The 23,344-nt window shown below is 43.9% G+C and overlaps 1 long non-coding RNA gene across 1 annotated transcript; it reads right to left on the reverse strand.

The window, feature by feature from the left end:
* Window positions 1–297: 297 nt before the first annotated feature.
* On the reverse strand, window positions 298–23,111 carry LOC117079175. Its single transcript, XR_004435286.1, has 4 exons — window positions 23,101–23,111; window positions 19,551–19,555; window positions 12,595–12,599; window positions 298–453 (listed from the first exon to the last, which is right to left on the reverse strand). It is a non-coding gene; the product is annotated as an uncharacterized LOC117079175 (long non-coding RNA).
* Window positions 23,112–23,344: the final 233 nt, after the last annotated feature.

Here is a 23,344-nt window from a genome sequence, read left to right on the forward strand (position 1 = left end):
GATAAGGGACTAAAAGCAGGCTGCCCAAGCCACCCCTGGCAACCCACTGGGGTCCCCTTCCACACTGTGGAAGCTTTGGTCTTTCGCTCTTTGCAATAAATCTTGCTGCTGCTCACTCTTTGGGTCCACGCTGCCTGTATGAGCTGTAACACTCACCGCGAAGGTCTGCAGCTTCACTGCTGAAGCCAACAAGACCACAAACCCACCAGAGAGAAAAAACAACTCCAGACCCACTGCCTTTAAAAGCTGTAACACTCACCACGAAGGTCTGCAGCTTCACTCCTGACAGCGAGACCATGAACCCACCAGAAGCAAGAAGCTCCAGACACATCTGAACGTCTGAAGGAACAAACTCCGGACACACCATCTTTAAGAACTGTAACACTCACCGCGAGCGTCTGCGGCTTCATTCTTGAAGTCAGTGAGAACAAGAACCCACCAATTTCGGACACACTCTCTCCCATACCTACCTGGAATACAATTTCTGCAACACAGAACTAGGGGAATGAGAAACTCCTGTAGCCTCCCCTTCCAGTGTAAAACTGTAGTCCTAGACTCTGGGCTGGGGAGAAAGAGCCCTCGTTTTCTGAACTGCACATGCCCAGAGCAGAGGTTCCGTAACTTGGGGTTACAGTGTGGATAATGGGGCCTCAGCTCAAATACCACAGACTCTCACTGTACACCAAGGTTCGTGGATTTTCTTAAATGCATTTTCTCCATTTCCTCTAGGTCCCTAGGATAATTTCCAGAGATGTTGCATGATTGTGTTTTTGTCCGTTTTGTTTGTTTTAAATAATTTTCACCAGTTACACTGTTTTGCTGGGCAAAGGGCCTGCCAAACTCTATTCTGTCATTCAGAAGTCCTGACTTCTCCTACTGAGTTTTGGGGTAGTTTCTTGAGTAGCAATATTATCTTAGCTAATTGATGGAAGCACTGATGCTGATAAGTGAGTCATGGCTTTCTGGAATGCTTGCTGAGAAAATGCCTGACAGCATCCAAGAGGGAAGTTGACTGAGAAGGCTTGGTGCTATCGGCCGTGGGTGCAGCAAGAGAGGTTGCTGTGAATTCACTATCCTGGTGCAGAGGTAAAGTAAGGGCACAAACTCGACACCTCTTAAACACAAGATTCACTTTTTTAAAATTATGATTTTATTTTCCTGTTTAAAGAAAATTATAACAAAAACATTTTGGAATTGGGAGAGACAAAAAGTAAAATAATATCTTCCAAATGATTTCCAGAAATAAACAATAGTTACAAACTAAAACTTCTGAAATTTGCTTCTGACTTAAAAATCTCTGCTTCTCTGTCTTCAATTCCACATTGACAGCATCAACAGCACCAAGTTTGAGTTGAAGACCATGGTCACCAGGCTATGGGCTTGTGGGACATGGACAGTGTGCAGACAATAGACAGCTGCATTTCCTTTGGGAAAAAGAAACAGACCATCTCTTATTTCTTCATCTTCAGAGCATATATTATGTTTCACTTAAATACCACTTTTTGGCTTATCCTAGTGGAAGATTTTCCCTACTGCTCACAGTAGATGGGCAGTCATTACTGTTCCCTGAAGTGATTGAATATTTAAAAACCTTTTCACCAACTGAAAGAAAAATGAAGACCAAGAGAAGAGAAAATTATTAGGGGAAACAAATGGAAGTAAAAAGGGCTTTATCACTTCAGGTGAGAAAGATTTTAAAGCTCTCAACATCTAGCTGTCAATTAACAAATTCACAATTCAGTTCTGAAGTTAGGGTTTTCTGTGATCATATGAAGCAGAATTAATGATGCTGAAAAAAAATGTTTTAAAGGATTTTGCAACTGGGGAGTACCTTTTTCCCATCAAGTAAACCAGAGCTGTCAGGGCACGAGCAGCAGGGCATTGATTACTTCCAAAGAGACACATGTTTAAGGGGCTCTCTCCCCAGCCCTCCGGGCCAGGAGGATATTTCTCTAAAGAGAAGTGGTTCTTTAACAAAGAAATGCAGCAACCATCCAGTTTAGGAGTTTGGAGGGTAGGAACTACAGATGCGATGAATTCAAGGGCCCCATGTATGAGATGGCGAAGCATTTTCAGAAGTGCTTTTGAAAAACACACACACAGAGTAAAATTTACCTTTGTGAAAACAACAATTATGAAAAACTTAGCTTTATGAAAACAATTGTGATGTGTTGATATGAATACTTCAGAATACGTTCTGTATTTTAAATAAAGTGTTAAAAATATAATTCTTTTAATATTTTCCCATACATATGTATATGTCTGTTAACATATAGTATGTACAGCACACACAGACAAGCATGATCACAAGGAGGTGGACTCTGAAGCCAGAGTGCCTGTGTTAAAATGCACCTCCACCTACAAGCTGTGGGACCTCCAGCAAGTTATTTAAACTCCCCATGTCAGTTTCATGATGTGTCAAATAGTCATAGATCCTGCCTCATAGGGCTCTTGTGGGGATTAAACGAGATGTCCTTACAGCAATCAGAATGATGCCTGACACAGTCAATGCCCACCATCAGCTACTATTAGGTATAAACAGACACACGTAACAAAAAGGCAAATATGTGACCATGTACTTAGACATGTATGTGCAGGTGACACCCAGCCACATCAACATTCGGCTACACACACACAGTCATAGACAAGCTCATACACATCCATACCTGTGTGCATATAAACATGTTCAAGTCACTGAGTAATGTCAGAGGCTAGGGTTCCCCCACCCCTTCCCTCTTTCCACTGGGGAAACACCCACTTCTCCTTTGAGTTAATGTTTGTGTGTGACTGGGACTCACCCAGACAGAGTGAGTTTCTCTTTGAGGTAGATCATAGTGCATTTAGTTTACAAATGTTCCTACAGCATGAATTCCTACAGGAGAGGGACTGTGTTTTCATCTTAGCTCTTCTAACTGGGCCTAGGACCTTCCCCTTCCTAACACTCACACAGTGAGATATGTCTTTGAGTCTACACTTAATGCACTTTTATGAATGAACCAAAAGACAAATGAGTAAAAGAAGAGGTGAATGGGCTTCAACCACATCGTGGACAATGCTTATTCTCCATGGGACTTGTAGGGTGCATCAGGAAAATGCCAGCTGTAGTCAACAGCACAACATGGCCCATGAGTGTGGCCACTCCCTGCTTCTCACTGACCCCTGCCTATGCTCGCTGTATTGACATGTAGGCAGCAACGTCTTATGTTTGCCAATCTAAAAATTGTGGTTCTCAAACCTGTTTTTCCCTCCACAGGTAAAATCTGTACTTTTATTGACACACCTGAAGGAAGGGTCACTTGCCATTTAAGTCAAATTTTAGAATCGTAATAAGACAGAAATATTTGATCCCACGCACAAGCCCATACAGGAGGGGAGCCCAGGACAATCCCATATGCACACATGTGGCTGAAATGTTTGGACAGAGGCAAATTGCACATGGCCATTTCTTCTTTTTTTTTAATACAGAATTTTTGGGTGGAATTTCTTTCAGCTGTATGAAAAAACTGAAAAGTGCATTGTGAGGGAAAAGAGCAGAAATTAAGCAATTAGGTTTAATTGTACATAAAAATAATCTGTAAGCTTCTTTAAGAAAGTACAGTTCAGGCTGGGCGCCGTGGCTCATGTCTGTAATCCCAGCACTTTGGGAGGCCAAGATGGGTGGATCACCTGAGATCAGGAGTTGGAGACCAGCCCAGCAAACATGGTGAAACCCCATCTCTACTAAAAAAACAGACCAGGCTCATGTCTGTAATCCTAGCACTTTGGGAGGCTGAAGCAGGTGGATTGCCTGAGCTCAGCAATTCAAGACCAGCCTGGGCAACATGGTGAAACTCTGTCACTACTAAAATATAAAATATTAGCTGGGCATGGAGGCATGCACCTGTAATCCCAGCTACTTGGGAGGCTGAGGCAGGAGAATTGCTTGAACCCAGAAGGCAGAAGTTGCAGTGAGCTGAGATTGTGTTATTACACTCCAACCTGGGCGACAGAGCAAGACTCGGTCTCCAAAAACAAACAAACAAACAAAAAATACAAAAAAATTAGCCAGCCATGGTGGCAGGTGCCTGTAATCCTAGCACTGCACTCTAGCCTGGGCAACAGAGCGAGACTCAAAAAAAAGAAAGAAAAGAAAAGAAAAGAAAAGAAAAGAAAAGAAAAGAAAAGAAAAGAAAAGAAAAGAAAAGAAAAGAAAAGAAAAGAAAAGAAAGAAAAGAAAGAGAGAGAGAGAGAGAGAGAGAGAGAGAGAGAGAGAGAGAGAGAAAGGAAGAAGAAGAAAAAGAAGAACAAGAAGGAGGAGGAGAAGGAAGGAAGGAAGGAAGGAGGAAGGAAGGAAGGAAGGAAGGAAGGAACTCCCAGAGATTCTGATTTTATTGGTTCTGGAATGACTGAGGGATCTTTATTCATTAAATACACCTCAGTTGATTCTAATGTGGCTGATTTAAAGATCAGTCCTACTGTGAGAAACATTAACCTAGTACTTACAAATATTTTTCACAAGTAACATGTCATTTGAATCTCACAGGATCCTGGAGTCAGAGAGAGAGACAAGTCAAATTCATACAGACAGAGGGTAGAATGATAGTCTCCAGGGACTTGAAGGAGTGGGAGATGGGGAGTTATTGTTTAATAGGTGGAGTTTCAGTTTGGGAAAATGAAAACATTCTGGAGATGGATGGTGGTGATAGTTGCACAACAGTGTATTTACTTCCATTGAACTGTAGGTTTAAAACAGTTACGATGATAAATTTTATGTTTTGTATATTTTACATTTTTGAAAAGAAACTTTATCTGCCTGGAAGCCAAAGAAATAGAAAAGATTCCAGGTATGAGAAGAGCTTACCCTAAGGTGAAATATTAAACCAAAAGGCAAAATGCAGAGTAAGAAGTGTGTTTGAAGAAGTAAACATTCGTACCTTGGAAAGATCAAGGAAGGACTGCTGAGTGACACCTTCCTAAAAACTGAAACAGAAAAGATGGATAAAAGAGAGCTGAGCTGTAAATTTTGGGTTTTGTTTTTGTTTTTGTTTTATTATACTTTAAGTTCTAGGGTACATGTGCATAACGTGCAGGTTTGTTACATATATGTTGGTGTGCTGCACCCATCAACTCGTCAGCACCCATCAAGTCGTCATTTACATCAGGTATAACTCCCAATGCAATCCCTCCCCCCTCCCCCCTCCCCATAATAGGCCCTGGTGTGTGATGTTCCCCTTCCCAAGACCAAGTGATCTCATTGTTCAGTTCCCACATATGAATGAGAACATGCGGTGTTTGGTTTTCTGTTCTTGCGATAGTTTGCTGAGAATGATGGTTTCCAGCTGCATCCATGTCCCTACAAAGGACATGAACTCATCCTTTTTTATGGCTGCATAGTATTCCATTGTATATATGTGCCACATTTTCTTAATCCAATCTGTCACTGATGAACATTTGGGTTGATTCCAAGTCTTTGCTATTATGAATAGTGCCACAATGAACATACGTGTGTATGTGTCTTTATAGCAGCATGATTTATAATCCTTTGGGTATATACCCAGTAATGTGATTGCTGGGTCATGTGGTACTTCTAGTTCTAGATCCTTGAGAAATCGCCATGCTGTTTTCCATAATGGTTGAACTAGTTTACAATCCCACCAACAGTGTAAAAGTGTTCCTATTTCTCCACATCTTCTCCAACACCTGTTGTTTCCTGATTATTTAATGATTGCCATTCTAACTGGTGTGAGTTGGTATCTCATTGTGGTTTTGATTTGCATTTCTCTGATGGCCAGTGATGATGAGCATTTTTTCATGTGTCTGTTGGCTGTATGAATGTCTTCTTTACAGAAATGTCTGTTGATATCCTTTGCCCACTTTTTGATGGGGTTGTTTGTTTTTTTCTTGTAAATTTGTTTGAGATCTTTGTAGGTTCTGGATATTAGCCCTTTGTCAGATGAGTAGGTTGCAAACATTTTCTCCCATTCTGTAGGTTGCCTGTTCACTCTGATGGTAGTTTCTTTTGCTGTGCAGAAGCTCTTTAGTTTAATGAGATCCCATTTGTCAATTTTGGCTTTTGTTGGCATTGCTTTTGGTGTTTTAGACATGAAGTCCTTGCCCATGCCTATGTCCTGAATGGTACTACCTAGGTTTTCTTCTAGGGTTTTTATGGTATTAGGTCTAACATTTAAGTCTCTAATCCATCTTGAATTAATTTTCGTATAAGGAGTAAGGAAAGGATCCAGTTTCAGCTTTCTACTTATGGCTAGCCAATTTTCCCAGCACCATTTATTAAATAGGGAATCCTTTCCCCATTTCTTGTTTCTCTCAGGTTTGTCAAAGATCAGATGGCTGTAGATGTGTGGTATTATTTCTGAGGACTCTGTTCTGTTCCATTGGTATATATCTCCATTTTGGAATCAGTACCATGCTGTTTTTGTTACTGTAGCCTTGTAGTATAGTTTGAAGTCAGGTAGCGTGATGCCTCCAGCTTTGTTCTTTTGACTTAGGATTGTCTTGGCAATGTGGGGTCTTTTTTGGTTCCATATGAACTTTAAAGCAGTTTTTTCCAATTCATTGGTAGCTTAATGGGGATGGCATTGAATTATAAATTACCTTGGGCAGTATGGCCATTTTCACGATATTGATTCTTCCTATCTATGAGCATGGTATGTTCTTCCATTTGTTTGTGTCCTCTTTTATTTCACTGAGCAGTGGTTTGTAGTTCTCCTTGAAAAGGTCCTTTACATCGCTTGTAAGTTGGATTCCTAGGTATTTTATTCTCTTAGTAACAATTGTGAATGGGAGATCACTCATGATTTGGCTCTCTGTTTATCTGTTATTTGTGTGTATGAACGCTTGTGATTTTTGCACATGAATTTTGCATCCTGAGACTTTGCTGAAGTTGCTTATCAGCTTAAGGAGATTTTGGCCTGAGACAATGGGGTTTTCTAAATATACAATCATGTCATCTGCAAACAGGGACAATTTGACTTCTTTTCCTAACTGAATACCCTTGATTTCTTTCTCTTGCCTGATTGCCCTAGCCAGAACTTCCAGTACTATGTTGAATAGGAGTGGTGAGAGAGGGCATCCCTGACTTGTGCCAGTTTTCAAAGGGAATGCTTCCAGTTTTTGCCCATTCAGGATGATATTGGCTGTGGGTTTGTCATAGTAGCTCTTATTATTTTGAGATACATTCCATCAATACCGAATTTATTGAGTGTTTTTAGCATGAAGGGCTGTTGAATTTTGTCAAAGGCCTTTTCTGCATCTATTGAGATAATCATGTGGTTTTTGTCTTTAGTTCTGCTTATATGCTGGATTACGTTTATTGATTTGCATATGTTGAACGAGCCTTGCATCCCAGTGATGAAGCCCACTTGATCATGGTGGATAAGCTTTTTAATGGGCTGCTGGATTTGGTTTGCCAGTATTTTATTGAGGATTTTTGCATCGATGTTCATCAGGGATATTGGTCTAAAATTCTCTTTTTTTGTTGTGTCTCTGCCAGGCTTTGGTATCAGGATGATGCTGGCCTCATAAAATGAGTTAGGGAGGATTCCCTCTTTTTCTATTCATTGGAATAGTTTCAGAAGGAATGGTACCAGCTCCTCCTTGTACCTCTGGTAGAATTCAGCTGTGAATCCATCTGGTCCTGGACTTTTTTGGTTGGTAGGCTGTTAATTATTGCCTCAATTTTGGAGCCTGCTATTGGTCTATTCAGGGATTCAACTTCTTCCTGGTTTAGTCTTGGGAGAGTGTAAGTGTCCAGGAAATTATCCATTTCTTCTAGATTTTCTAGTTGATTTGTGTAGAGGTGTTTATAGTATTCTCTGATGGTAGCTTGTATTTCCGTGGGGTCAGTGGTGGTATCTCCTTTATCACTTTTTATTGCGTCAATTTGATTTTTCTCTCTTTTCTTCTTTATTAGTCTTGCTAGCGGTCTATCAATTTTGTTGATCTTTTCAAAAAACCAACTCCTGGATTCATTGATTTTTTTGGAGGGTTTTTTGTGTCTCTATCTCCTTCAGTTCTGCTCTGTTCTTAGTTATTTCTTGCCTTCTGCTAGCTTTTGAATGTGTTTGCTCTTGCTTCTCTAGTTCTTTTAATTGTGATGTTAGAGTGTTAATTTTAGATCTTTCCTGCTTTCTCTTGTGGGCATTTAGTGCTATAAATTTCCCTCTACACACTGCTTTAAATGTGTCCCAGAGATTCTGGTATGTTGTATCTTTGTTCTCATTGGTTTCAAGGAACATCTTTTTTTCTGCCTTCATTTCATTATGTACCCAGTAGTCATTTAGGAGCAGGTTGTTCAGTTTCCATGTAGTTGAGCGGTTTTGATTGAGTTTCTTAGTCCTGAGTTCTAGTTTGATTGCACTGTGGTCTGAGAGACAGTTTGTTATAATTTCTGTTCTTGTACATTTGCTGAGGCGTGCTTTACTTCCAATTATGTGGTCAATTTTGGAATAAGTGCAATGTGGTGCTGAGAAGAATGTATATTCTGTTGATTTGGGGTGGAGAGTTCTGTAGATGTCTGTTAGGTCTGCTTACTGCAGACATGAGTTCAATTCCTAGATATCCTTGTTAACTTTCTGTCTCGTTGATCTGTCTAATGTTGACAGTGGGGTGTTGAAGTCTCCCATTATTATTGTATGGGAGTCTAAGTCTCTTTGTAAGTCTCTAAGGACTTGCTTTATGAATTTGGGTGCTCCTGTATTGGGTGCATATATATTTAGGAGAGTTAGCTCTTCCTGGTGAATTGATCCCTTTACCATTATGTAATGACCTTGTCTCTTTTGATCTTTGATGGTTTAAGGTCTGTTTTATCAGAGACTAGGATTGCAACCCCTGCTTTTTTTTGTTCTCCATTTCCTTGGTAGATCTTTCTCCATCCCTTTATTTTGAATCTATGTTTGTCTCTGCATGTGAGATGGGTCTCCTGAATACAGCAAACTGATGGGTCTTGACTCTTTATCCAGTTTGCCAGTCTGTGTCTTTTCATTGGACCATTTAGTCCATTTACATTTAAGGTTAATATTGTTATGTGCGAACTTGACCCTGTCATTATGATATTAACTGGTTATTTTGCTCGTTAGTTGATGCCGTTTCTTCCTAGCATCAATGTTCTTTACATTTTGGCATGTTTTTGCAATGGCTGGTACTGGTTGTTCCTTTCCATGTTTAGTGCTTCCTTCAGGGTCTCTTGTAAGGCAGGCCTAGTGGTGACAAAATCTCCAAGCATTTGCTTATCTGTAAAGGATTTTAATTCTCCTTCACTTATGAAACTTAGTATGGCTGGATATGAAATTCTGGGTTGAAAATCTTTTCCTTTATGAATGTTGAATATTGGCCCCCACTCTCTTCTGGCTTGGAGAGTTTCTGCCGAGAGATCTGCTGTTAGTCTGATGGGCTTCCCTTTGTGGGTAACCCGACCTTTCTCTCTGGCTGCCCTTAACAGTTTTTCCTTCATTTCAACTTTGGTGAATCTGACAATTATGTGTCTTGGAGTTGCTCTTCTCGAGGAGTATCTTTGTGGTGTTCTTTGTATTTCCTGAATTTGAATGTTGGCCTGCCTTAGTAGGTTGGAGAAGTTCTCCTGGATGATATCCTGCAGAGTGTTTTCCAACTTGGTTCCATTTTCCCTCTAACTTTCAGGCACCCCAATCAGACGTAGATTTGGTCTTTTCACATAATCCCATACTTCTTGAAGTCTTTGTTCATTTCTTTTTCCTCTTTTTTCTTTAGACTTCTCTTCTCACTTCATTTCATTCATTTGATCCTCAATCGCTGATACTCTTTCTTCCAGTTGATTGAGTCAGTTACTGAAGCTTGTGCATTTGTCACGAATTTCGTGTCATGGTTTTTATCTCTGTCAGTTCGTTTATGGCCTTCTCTGCATTGATTATTCTAATTATTCATTCTTCCATTCTTTTTTCAAGATTTTTAGTTTCTTTGCACTGAGTATGTAATTCCTCCTTTAGCTCTGAGAAGTTTGATGGACTGAAGCCTTCTTCTCTCAACTCGTCAAAGTCATTCTCCATCCAGCTTTGATCCATTGCTGGCGATGAGCTGCGCTCCTTTGCAGGGGGAGATGCATTCTTATTTTTTGAATTTCCAGCTTTTCTGCACTGTTTTTTCCCCATCTTTGTGGTTTTATCTGCCTTTGGTCTTTGATAATGGTAACGTACTGATGGGGTTTTGGTGTGAGTGTCCTTCTTGTTTGTTAGTTTTCCTTCTAACAGTCAGCACCCTCAGCTGTAGGTCTGTTGGAGATTGTTTGAGGTCCACTCCAGACCCTGTTTGCCTGGGTATCAGCAGCAGAGTCTGCAGAAGATAGAATATTGCTAAACAGCGAGTGTACCTGTCTGATTCTTGCTTTGGAAGCTTCGTCTCAGGGGTGTACCCTGACGTGTGAGGTGTGGGGTGTTGGTCTGCTCCTAGTGGGGGATGTCTCCCAGTTAGCCTACTCAGGTGTCAGGGACCCACTTGAGCAGCCAGTCTGTCCATTCTCAGATTTCAGCCTCCATGCTGGGAGATCCACTGCTCTCTTCAAAGCTGTCAGACAGGGTAGTTTGCATCTGCAAAGGTTTCTGCTGCTTTTTTTGTTTGTTTGTTTAGCTGTGCCCTGTCCCCTGTAGGTGGCGTCTACAGAGACAGGCAGGCCTCCTTGAGCTGCTGTGGGACCCACCCAGTTTGAGCTTCCCAGGGGCTTTGTTTACCTACTTAAGCCTCAGCAATGGAGGGCGCCCCTCCCCCAGCCTCGCTGCTGCCATGAGGTTAGATCGCAGACTGCTGTGCTAGCAATGAGGGAGGCTCCCTGGGTGTAGGACCCTCCCGGCCAGGTGTAGGATATAATCTCCTGGTGTGCCATTTGCTAAGATCCTTGGTAAAGCGCAGTATTGGGATGGGAGTTACCCAGTTTTCCAGGTGTTGTGTGTCTCAGTTCCCCTGGCTAGGAAAAGGGATTCCCTTCCCCCTTGTGCTTCCCAGGTGAGGGGATGTCTTGCCCTGCTTCAGCTCTCACTGGTCTGGTCCAGCTGCAGCAGCAGACCAGCACCCATTGTCCGGCACTCCCTAGTGAGATGAACCCAGTACCTCAGTTGAAAATGCAGAAATCACCTGTCTTCTGTGTCACTCACACTGGGAGCTGGAGACTGGAGCTGTTCCTATTCGTCCACCTTGCTCTGCCCTCCTTGTTTTTGTTTCTTAAGATTTCATGAAGAAAAGTTTTGAGCAGATGGTTTTCACTTTCTTTGTGGGGTTGGGTCCAGTCTGTCGGTGGAGAGTGCTGGCAGCTGGGGTGGAGGTGTGGTGAGGTGGAGGATATTTGAAGGGATATCCTTAACTGTGCTAAGGATGAGAAAGTTGACCACAGGAACAATGATGCAAGTCAGGGGACCTCATACAGATTGAATCTTGCCTTTTTTTATACCTTCTCTCAAGATAAGAGGAATATTTATATTGTTCAACTGTATTTTTATCAAATAAATTACATTTACATTGTTTAATGATTTAAAACTAAAAGGCATATTTCATGATGCATAAAAATGAGATAAAATTTAAATTCCCATGACCATTGGGATACAACTACACTCATTTGGGCAAGAAACAAAATTATTTACTTGTTCTAAACCAAATTGAATCCCGCATTTATTGAGGAGTGGGAGGGTAAAAAATAATCAGTCAGTGGTAGCTCTTTCTCTCTTTAGCAAAGGGAATGTCATGAGAAATACTTGGGGAAGAGCCTCTGATCCTTGGTCTATCATGGTTGCCCCTGCAAATGCAGAGTGTAGTGATATGGTCATTCAAAGGTGAGGGAGGCATTCATATCTTTTCTGCAGGGCCCAAGTGCATGGTGCTTGGGGTTTAGCCCCTTGGCAATCAAATCTGCTCACTCCATCACAATTTTTGTAATCTCCCAGGGAACTTCCACATGACATTGTGTTGCTTACAAGACATATTACCATATCTCTTTGCTTAGTACCCTGGAAAGAGTGCTACCCTGGGCAACTTTACATCTTTAAAAAATATATTTTTTTTTTGGTAGAGGCAGGGTCTTGCTATGTTGCCCAGACTGGTCTTGAACTCCAAGTCTCAAGCAATCCTCCCGCTTCAGCCTCCCAGTCTACTGGGTTTACAGGTGTGAGCCACTGAGCCAAGCTTACTCTTTACCTCTTTTAACCCAGCAAAAGCAACCCCACCTGAGACACCATCTATCCACTCTAAGGACATGGAGCTAAATCCTAAATCACTCTTCCATGCAGTAACCTGGGCCAGCAAACACAAAAACCATTAACAAAACCTTAGACCACAAGCCAGGAAATTTGTGAGAGAGAGGAGGGCAAAGTTCATTCTCCTTCAGGGAGTCTACTCAGGCAGATAGTATCCCCCAAAATTAATAACCTGGCAAATTATCTTCCCAAAATATAAATCCCTTAACCAGTGGTAAGCAGGCAGAGCAAACACCTCCCAAGATGGAAATTAACCACCACTGCCACGGTCATCTCAAACTCCCTCTCACATCAACCCCATCCCCTAAACGCAACTGACAACCATCTCCCTTGAACCAAGGGCCCTGGTAGAGAAGAAAGAACAGACCCTAGATCTCAAAGGGACTAAGGCTGAGGGGAGGCAGCTGCCAAAGTCTCAACGCTATCAGTGACCTCTCTAACTGAACCCAAACCTATTCTTGAGACTCAGGCAGGGTAATGTGGATGCTGGCACATAGGGCCGATGGAAATCCTGGATGAAAGTTACCAATAGGTAGAGCCCTCTCCAAGCCTTGGTTGGCCCATGTTCTAAACATGAACATTTGGATTTAGTATTAATTCCAGTATGGTTGCTGCCTCCAGAAATCTGAGCCCTTTACACAGCAGCTGGCTCCAGAGAAACATTTTTGACATTAGCCACTGCCCTCTGGAGACCCTGTGCCACACAGAGGGGCCATCTCTCCATGCATTTGGTTTTCCCGGCTTTGGTGCGGGCTGAAGGGTTTGGTAATGGACAAGTTCAGGGATTTGTATGGCTCCCTCTTAAACAGAGCTCTGCAGTGTTCGTAATGCCCCCAGTATTGGGCAATACTGAAGATCTTGAGGGAGAGAACAGTGCTGGAAACTGTTCTTGTGCTGTAGGTTCTCATCTCCCATAGCACATTCTTCCAAGCAGCTTCCCTCTGTTTGGGGCCTATGTTGTTTTCCTGCATGTGCAGGCATCAGGGAAAAGGGAGGAAACCATGACTGGAAGCAGATCTACAGTAAGGGATCCTTTGTAGTGCACCCTCACCTAGTTGTGGCCACATCACTTAGCTGTGTGTGCACATCCTGTCTGAGGGCCTCACCTGGTGTGTCTCTAGAGAGCAGTACAGATATGGGAGCTGCTGTGGTTGGTATGTGACCCACAGCCAGTCATGTGGTACCTCCTATCTCTCACTACCACCTGCGAGCTACCACCTCTGAGCTCTCCAGTTCTGAATTGTCCACTACTGGATGAGTCAGCCTTCAGCCTCCCTGAATGTCAAGTTGGGAAAATTCAACAAAAGGCTGAATGTGCAGTGTTATTAAATATGTAGCGAAAAGCAGCGATTAGTCCCTCTAAGTGTAAACTTCTCTACAGGAGACAAAGGTTCTTGTCTAGACCTGGATCTGGGCACTCGGGTGGGGGTTCCCAGGCATGAAGCTAATGAGACCAAGATGGTAGCTAGCCCCTCTCCCTTTAGTGTAAAGAGCACATCAGGTGGCTCCAGAGGTTCTTCTCTCTCCTTATTTCATGGGTTCAGGCCACTCATACCTCCTTTTCTGATGAACACACTGCTTTGTGGCTTTTTTCCCCAGCTGCTCCACTCAATGCTCCACAGCTTTGAGGGCATGGCTGTGGAGGAGGCTGGGTGTGCCCCTGACAGCTTGGCTTAAACTGACTTCCATGGGCTCAGGACAGGTCCAAACTGAACCCCAGACACTGCATCTTATTACACTTTGCAGAACCCCCCACTGGTGCAAGAGCTGTGGGTGTTTCTGAAAGAGACCTCCCATAGCTGTGCCAAGCCTGTCTGTGAGCATCAAAGGATCACCCCAACCATCATAGACCAACTGAGGACAAGATCCTTAGTGTTGCCATAAAGAATGTAAGGAAGGAGAGCAACAGAATCACTTGCCCAAGAAAGCAGGCGCCAGGCATGAAGACCTCCGTGCAAACATTGTCTTTGTATTCAAAAATATGCTTCTCCCTGTACCTATAGCACCCTTTTATGCTAGAGAGACCTCCTCATTCATAAGCAGGAGCAGCCTGTGTCAGGTAGTGAGAATGTGTGTGTGTGTGTGGTGTGTGTGTGTGTGTGTGTGTGTGTGTGTGTGACAGAGAGAGAGAGAGAGAGGGAGAGAGTATTTGATGAGGGGGTGTCATGATTAGCAACAATGGAAACAATTCATTCCTTCCCACAAAATGGGTCATCCTTTGCCCTCTTAATTGATTTTTCTTGTTTCCCACACCCTCAACTTTCACATTTTTCCCCACTGACTCATTCTCCTGGTGCTCTGTGGCTGCCCCATTAACCCATTGGTGAAAGCTTGTGATCCCTTTGCCCCACAATTATGTCACCAAGCCAGGCCTCATGCAGAGTCTCCGTGGGGAGGGCCTTACCTTTCCTAATGTCCCCACTCAGGAGGGAGAATTCTCTTTGAGTTCAAGACTTGTCCCAAGACGGGTGGACCCCACAGACATGGAATATCCTTAAGCAGCAGTCACCTTGTCTCTTGGGCTCATCATGCCCACTCGATGATCCTCCTTGGCAGTACCCCCAAACACCAGCCTTCTTAAGACTCCCCGAGGCTGTGTCCACTGGGCAGTGGCTAGATTTTTTAACATCCAGAGAGTCACTGTTTCCTGCAAAATGTGTCATCTTTCAATGTTTTCAGAGCTGGGCTGCCTTGGTATGAGTGGCATGTGGGGGGCAAAGTGACCCAGGTCATGGGTTAATTTTTATGTCCCTGGCTTGGAATCCAGTTCTTCCTGTAGATAAACAATGAGCTGAGTACTGCTTGAACATGAGTTGAGATCTTTTTTTCCTTTCTCAGCCTAATGATATGTTTGTTCTCCATCGACCCCTGGGTGTGCTGAGACCTTGCCCCTGCTCTGCCTGCCCTTTGGCCTCCTGTCCCTGCCTGTAGAAACAGAGCTGGAGTCCTGGACTCCTTGCTGCTCTGGGGAGGGAAAGGGCAGCTGGCGACTGACTTATTAATGTTCCGGAAGGCTAAGCTAAGAATTGAGAGCAGTGCTCCTCCCTCACCCACACTGGGAATAAAAGGGGATTTGGGGAAACTAGAAACCTATTTCCTTCCAAAATACTCAGGGCCATGTAGATCGCTCCTTATCCTTCTGAACTTAGACTCCCAAACTCTAGTTCCGCATTTGGGACTTGTAAAGTTTCTTGTCATTTTTTTTTCTTGGAACCTGAGTGGGAAGATTTTTACCCTATGGTACCTGTAGAACCCCAAGCACTATATAGCCCATGGCTGGTAGGTAGAATGGTGGGGAAAAGGAGAGGGCTGAAAAATGCAAGCCTCAGACTGTTCTTTAGTGGACTCTATTACATGTTGAGCCCCTGCTGAACTGCTCTTTTTTTGTAAAGATAGATTTTAGGAATCTGAAGATGGTGATGTGTGCAATACCACTACATAGCTCTGCCTGACCCTTCAGCTTCAAGAAGTCAAGGCCGGCTTTCATGAAGAGCTGAAGGCAAGCGCTTCTCTCTCAGCCCCAGGTGACCATCACAACTGTATGAGGCAAACAAGCCTAGTGCTGTCTCCAAGAACAGTCTGAAAATAGGGATGCCACCAACTTTTACAGAATGAAGATGCAACAAATTTTGCCTCTAAAAAACCCCAATATTTCTTTGTGGAATCTCATATTATCACCAGTGGATAAGAACCATTGCCCAGCTCCATCTTGTTTAATTCCTATGAGGGGCAGAACAGGGATGGGGAGAAGTGTTCCAGGTTCTTATTCCTTTTTTTTGAGACTCTCCCTTGAGAACTTACTCTTTTGAGAACTGACTCCAGGAACTGCTGTCTTCAGTCTGGGGACCTGGGACTAATGGGAAGGGTGAGATGAAGGCGACCCCTGAGGAACTCAAGGTGGGGCAGCAGAACCTTACCTCAAAGTTCCCATCTTCCTCCTGACTCTGGATTGCCAGGTGAATGACAAGAAAAAATGGGAATTTTAGACCGTCCTTCTCTCCTCTTTCTAAAAAAACAGCAGGCTGGGCACAGTGGCTCACATGTGTAATCCCAACATTTTAGGAGGCTGAGGCAGGAGAATTGCTTGAACCTAGGAGTTCAAGACCACATTGGCCAACATGGAGAAACCCCGTATCTACAAAAAAAATACAAAACATTAACCAGATATGATGGTGCATGCCTGTAGTCCCAACTACCCGGGAGGGTGAGATGGGAGGCCCCCTTGAGCCCAGGAGTTTGAGGCTGCAGTGAGCTGCAGTTGTGCCATTGGACTCCAGCCTCCATCCCGGGAGACAGAGTAAGACCTTATCTTAATAAAAAAAAAAAAAAAAAAAGGTGAATTTTTCTTAATTAATTACGTGACCTCCTATGTTTATTTAATTGAGACCTGTATTGCTTTCATGTTATTCACTTTTAAAATGGATCATGTTTTGTTTGACTCCTTCTCTGTCAATTTCAAATAAAGAATTGTTTTTCATGTGTGCTTCTAAATGGATATTTCAGACAGCAGTCCTGGGACTCCTGGAAAGCCCTCTACTGAGGAGCACAGATTTGCAGACCTTTGGCAACTTCTGCTTCATTCTCTAGGATTCTGCCTCCTAAGGACAGATGAAGGAGCAGAAAGCGGCCAAAGCCTCTCATAGGTCAACAGTGCTCTCCAGCTCAGCCCTAACTCTTGGGAGAGTCGTGGCCCAGAGCCTACTGTGATGGGAAGGCTGCTGGTGAACAACTCTTGAGGGCCTGTTGCCCTCTGGTGTCCTGAATTATTTAACAAGCCAATCTATGGGCCTGAATTCCATGGTATTTGTGATTTTACTACACCTGGGCAAATGGTCTGTAACTTTTGGATAAAAGCCTTTGTCCCCACCTACCTCCTGTGCTGCCCAACCTGTTCTCTTAGACAGATGCTATTCTAATGTCCCCTGAGAGTTCCCATTCTTGAGGTCTCTCCATCCCAAGGATAGATTTTGAAAAGAGAAAATAGGAATAGGAAAACAGAAGTTAACCTCTAATGTGTGCAGCCCTTGGGATTCCTTACCAGATTGGTGTCTGTGTCTTTTCAAATATGGATAAATGTGGACATCACTTAATGCAGAGACATGATAGAAAGATGATCTCAACCTCACTCAAATAAAGAAAGAACCAAAGAAAGCTTCAGGGATTGTTAAAATGCAGAAGAAACCATCCCAAATTCTCCAGCATCTGTATCTCGTGGCTTCCCTGGGCAACTGAGCAGAGAATGTGCTCTCTACACCAGAGTTCCTGACCTGCATCAAAAAGGTATGGTACAGTCACAAAGGGGTCTTGAGCTTAGGGAGGGGACAAAGGAGGAAGCGACCCCAAGGCCCCCATTATTTTCCCCTCTCTTCTCTGGTCCTTCCTACTTGTAACCCATAACTGTTCTTTCTATCATCTATCTATCTATTCACCCATCTATCTGCTCATCATCTATCTATCTATTCACCCATCCACCTACTCATCATCTACCTATCAGTGATCTGTCATGTATCATGTATCTGTCTATTATCTATCACCTATTGATCTATCAATCTGTCAATTATCTATCATCTATCACTTATTAATCAATTATCTATCAACTATCATCATCTATCTGGTACCTATTAATCTATATCATCCATCTGTCATCTGTCAACTATCTATCATCTGTCATATATTCATCTATCATTTGTTAATCAATCAACCAATCTATTATCTATCACCTATCACCAATTAATCTATGTCTATCTTATACCTATCTTTCTTACCTATATATCATCTCCCTTAATGCAATTTCCTCTTTACCTCAACTTTACCCCAGATATTCATTAAATTTTCTTTTCTTCCTTAGAGATATGTTTGGACCTTACCACCTCCATAGCTTTGAGAGGTCTGATCACCTCCCAGGAATTATTATTAAATTTCCAGGCATTGTTTTTAAAATGTTGACTTTAAAAGTATAGTACACAGACAGAAAATGTAAACATCATCAGCACACAGCATGATGATTTATCAATCACTGACTATACCAAGAAACCAGCGCTGCATCAAAGCAGATTTCCCAGCATCTGGACACCACCCTCACGCTCTCCACCTATCACTCCCTGAGAGCACCTCCCTTCTGTGCCCAGGGCACCACTCTGTGATTCCCACCAGTGCTGATGACTTTCCCCAGGCACGCTGTTGTGCTTCTCCTGAGTACCTACTCCCTTAGCCCTCGCAATATCCCTCACATTACATGTGAGGAACCCAGTGAGCAGAGTTCACAGTGACTGTCAAGGTCACACTCCTAGGAACCACAGCAGAGCTAACACCAACCCAGGGACTCAGGTTCTGGAATCACATGCTTTAACCACGGGGCTGGGTTGTGTCAAACATCATGACAGACGGGGGCATGGTTACAGCGCACAGTGAGATGTGGCTTCACAATACTCTTCTTTTACGTCTTCTCACTTGCAGCAGAGTTCAAGTTGAGAGGATGTAAAAGAAGAGTATTGGGGGGCGGGTGAGGAGGCAGGGCTACAAGAGGGGAAGGGTCACAGTACACAGCTATTAGGGTCAAAGGCAGATCTGAGCCCAGGGCAGATTAGAGGCCATTATTTATTTGCCATTTCACAGAGGACAGGAGAAAGATGAGGCCCCACGGGGTTGAGTAATAGCCCTGTATCCAGCAGGTGCAGCTCAGTGCTCTGTTTGAGGCTGTTGCTAGATGTGTCTGAAGTCAGTCTTTGTCTCTGGACAGAGGGGTCAGGTGAAACCTGACTCCTTGGCACTCTGAGGGGCCTGAGTTCTTGACTGCACTCAAGTAGTTCACAGGATGTCTGCCCAGGTCCATGCTGTAGGAGGATGAGGGGAGAACTGGGAAGTGGGTGAGGCTCAAGGTGAGCATAGCAGGGCTTGGGGTGAGTGTGGGCTCCAGGAGGGGTGGATTTGTCATGGTGGCCCATGGTTAACTAGGAGAGGGGATCAGGCATCCACTTGTGCAGCGTATGCAGCAGGAGGCTTTCCTCTCAGCTCCACCACTCCCTGGTTATGAACTGTGGATGGGCAACTTTATCTCTCAGAGTAGTGCTTTCTTCATGTCTGAGACTGATCCAAATCAAATTGACATGTGAATTAAATAAGGTAGAATTTTATGTATCTTATAGATGAGGGCCATTGATACCTTTCAATTTCTCTTCCCTGTGTTATCTTTGCTGAACTCTCTTCTCTTGATACTGATCTAGGGTAAGTATTGATGAGATCTTACTCTCTTGCAAAAGAGAGATAAAATGGAAAAATAATGTTTTATTTGAATGCTTTCTTGGTGTTAGGGGTTTCCATCACTCTTGCATAATTAGCAACAAGACCTGACTTAGATACATTCAGTATGGAGCAAAGAATACTGGCAGTACAGCCAGAACCAGCTGTGTGCTGGATGGGCGTATCAGTCAGTGTTCCCTAGGGAAACACTTATATATGAAATACATTATATGTTTACATGTATTATATATTCATATCAATTTATATAACTATGTAATTTATATTAATTAGATATATGACATAATTATATATAATGGGTATTGTGGGGGCTGATGAGTCCTAAGGTCTGCAGTCATCAAGAGACCCAGCAGGTTCCAGCCCAAATGCTGGCAGCTTGAAACCCAAGAAGAACTGGTGTTTCAGTTGGAGTGTGAAGGCAGGAAAAAGCTCATGTCCCAGCTCAAAGCCAGTCAGACAGAAGGAGTTCTGTCTTAATGAGTTTTGTGTTCTGTTCAGGCCTTCAACTGATTGGATGGGACCCACCCAAATTAGGGAGGGCTCTCTTCTGTGGTTAATCTAGGATTCAAATATTCATCTCATCCAAAAACACTCGCGGAGACCTGCCCAGAAGAATGTTTGCCCAAACCACTGGGTAGAGCATAGCCAGTCAAGCTGACGCCTGGAATTAACAGATCAATGGTGACTGAAGTCTCAGACTGTCCTCACACCACCCCTGATGATATTCGAGGTGGAGAGAACTTTGTCAAGTGCTGCTGAAGGATGAATGGGATTGGTGACTAGGCAGCGGGAGATGGAAACCAGAGCAGGGGACTCACCGGATGGTGGTTGGCTGGCACTGCTGGCTGCGCGGCAGCTGAGGGGGTCCCCCAGAGCACCCGCGGGGTCCTGGTGCACGCAGGCCTCTCTGGAGGCGGCCGTCTTTGTCCTTAAGGCGCGTCGCCGCCCAGGAGCCTGGGGTGATCGCCGGCGCAGGGCTGCAGAGCCGCTGCCTTTCCGGGCGCAGGGGAAGGGCCAGCGACTGCGGTGCAGGGAGACTGCGAAGTGTCTGCAGGAGGAGGGTGAGGCGGGCTGGCTCGGGGGGAATGGGATTGGCCTGTGGGACCCGGGGATGTCAGGGATTCTCCCATTCTATTTCTGTCTGTTCGCGACCCCGGTGAGTCGCGAAGGAACAGGAGTGGTGGACGCTCGCAGCTTTGGACCTGGGGGTCCTGCATGGCAGCCTCAGGCGAGGCACCACAGCCAGGGCTGCGGCCAGACGCTTCCCTTCTAAAAAGCGGGGAGCTTTTCCTGAAGGAATGATTTCCTGAAAAGCCATGACCAGAAGCCCTGAACTTCCATGGTCACAACCAACTCCGAGGAAAAGGGAGTGTGGGAGCCGGCGTCCCTCCCTGGAGCGGTGGATCAGGCCCTGTGGCCCAGTGGTGTGCTGCTGTCCCCGCCTCCAAGAGCTGAACTAACTCATGTAGCCATGCCAGGAGGCTGTCGGGGCTATCAACAGAAAAGAAAGGCATCTCTACGGGGGACAAGGCATTTCTGTGGGGACATTATTCTTTGTCACTTGTTCAGCATTTTGCAATTTAATTTATTTTATTGCCATCATATTCTTTTTCCATCAAGTAGGACAAATAAACCCCAATTTTCTACTAGCTTGTCTGAACTGGGGTTTGTTTTCAGTTAAGATGGGATGAGATCGCTTTTCTTCCTATTCATTTGTAGACATCTGATCCTGGATCTCTGCTGCGGATGCTGGAAGCAAGGGGGCGGTGGGGCCTGTCCTGGCTAGTGTGGGGTATCTCTCAAAGGGAATTGCAGGCGAATCTGCGACCAGGCTGTACACAGAACCGAGAGCAAGGCAAGGGCAGGGGGCTGGAGAAGAGAGATGCAACGGTCTTCCCCTGCCGTCACAGGTGTCCCCTGCAACTCAGAGTGGAGAACCACACTGTAGGACAATCACAGGAGCCAAAGTAAACCAGAGTCAAAGCAGGCAGAGATTCTGCACATTTCCTGGCTGGGGGATGCTGTGGGAAGGCAATCCGGTCCAAGGCCTAGGCAGGATGTCAAGCAACAGGATTTTGGTGACCTCCTATCTGGGCTGTCCTGGGAGAGTCCCAATTTCAAGTGTGTTATCCAGTTTGTTAGATATGAGTCTCTGTTTTATTAATTCAGTTGTATTTGGCACCTGTTCTATGCCTGCTGCTGAGCTGGGGCCTATGCTATAGTCAGAACCAAGGTGTGGACTCTGTTCTCAGGTTGCTGACTGGTGAGGGAGGCTGAGGATTATAATACAGAGTGATGAACTGTTGTAGATTGGATGCCAGGTCAACCACATCATAACTTCATCTCCACCTCAACACTGCTGTAGCCACTTTTCATTATTCTGACCTGATGCTATTTTAGGGTATAAAAGATTTTAGCACATCCCCTGGGGAAAGGAAGACTCAGTGCTTTGAGAATAGCAGGCAATGGGTATTAGATCTTGTCTATGCTAACCACAAAATTTCCCACTTTGGTAAACTTCTGCTGAGACATCTTGCCAATGTTCTTCATTATATCTCTCAAAGTTTCAGTTCCATTTTCCCTGTCTTACAACATAATCAAAAAGCAGCAACGTGATTGGCAAATGTCTATATTATATCTAATTCTCAAAAGGTATTATGTAGACATGTTTATACCAGCCTGGACAACGCGGTGAAACCCCATCTCTGCTAAAAATACAGGTGGTGCACACCTGTAGTCTCAGCTACTCTGGGGGCTGAGATAGGAGAATCACCTGAACCCAGGAAGTTGAGGCAGTAGTGAGCAGTGATCTCACCACTGCAGTACAGCCTGGTGACAGGAGTGAGAGCCTGTAAAAAAAATTTTTTTAATTTTAAAAAATAACCCACACACACTAAAATACAAAACACAAAACATAGACATATTTATAGATAGATGGATGTGGAGAAAGGGACACATCTGGGTACAGATTGTGAGGTTGGACACATACTTTTCTCTGTCTGTAGCACCAGCTTAATCTTCCAGCTAGAGGATTACCTTACATTCCTTGTAATGAATTACAAGAAATTACATTCCTTGTAATGAATTTGCATTTAGCTCCCAACTGATATTGCAGGATAAAAGCAAATAATCATTTTATAATGAAGCTCCCTAAGGTTAGAAAATACGTGCTGAGGAAGGCTCCCTTGTAAAACTTATGAGGGAGGGGTAGTGTCCTTGTCCTAATCTGTCACCCACTGCCCTCTGATGGCCACATGGGAAATGGCATGAACGTTGCCTGGCTCCAGGCATTCACACTTAGACATCTTCACATGCTTGCTGTTAGATCGAATCCAAATTCTGTAAGAGTCAATGTTTTTGGAGTGTTCACTAGTGGGAGGCCTTGTTTTGTCATTTTACACCACGAAAAAATAGGCCCCTTGCCAAGTTAAATGTTTTAGTGAGTATTTGAGCACCTGTTCTGCCCTGGATTCAGGGCAGAACATAGAGTCAAGGGCTACTGACCTCAGGACCCTCAGGGTGTGGAGAGGGGATGCAGTGAGCAGAACTGGTCCAGGTCACAGGTAGGTATGAATGACTTCAATCAAATATCATTTCAAACCAAAGCACATTTATGAAATCCTTCTGATTATACACAAAAAAGCACAGTTTAGAAAATTTAAAAACAATCACCCCACATATCCGTGTACTTTTAATTTTATTATTTTTGGTTTGATGAAAGGGTCTCACTCTGTTGCCCAGGCTGGAGTGTAGTGGTGCAATCTCAGTTCACTGCAACCTCCACCTCCTGGATTCAAGCAATTATCCTACCTCAGCTTCCCAAGTAGCTTGGACCACAGGTGCCCCCCACCATGGCCACTAATTTTTGTATTTTTAGT

Source organism: Trachypithecus francoisi, unplaced genomic scaffold, assembly GCF_009764315.1.
Source record: "Trachypithecus francoisi isolate TF-2019V2 unplaced genomic scaffold, Tfra_2.0 Lachesis_group7, whole genome shotgun sequence".
NCBI classification, from domain to species: domain Eukaryota; kingdom Metazoa; phylum Chordata; class Mammalia; order Primates; family Cercopithecidae; genus Trachypithecus; species Trachypithecus francoisi.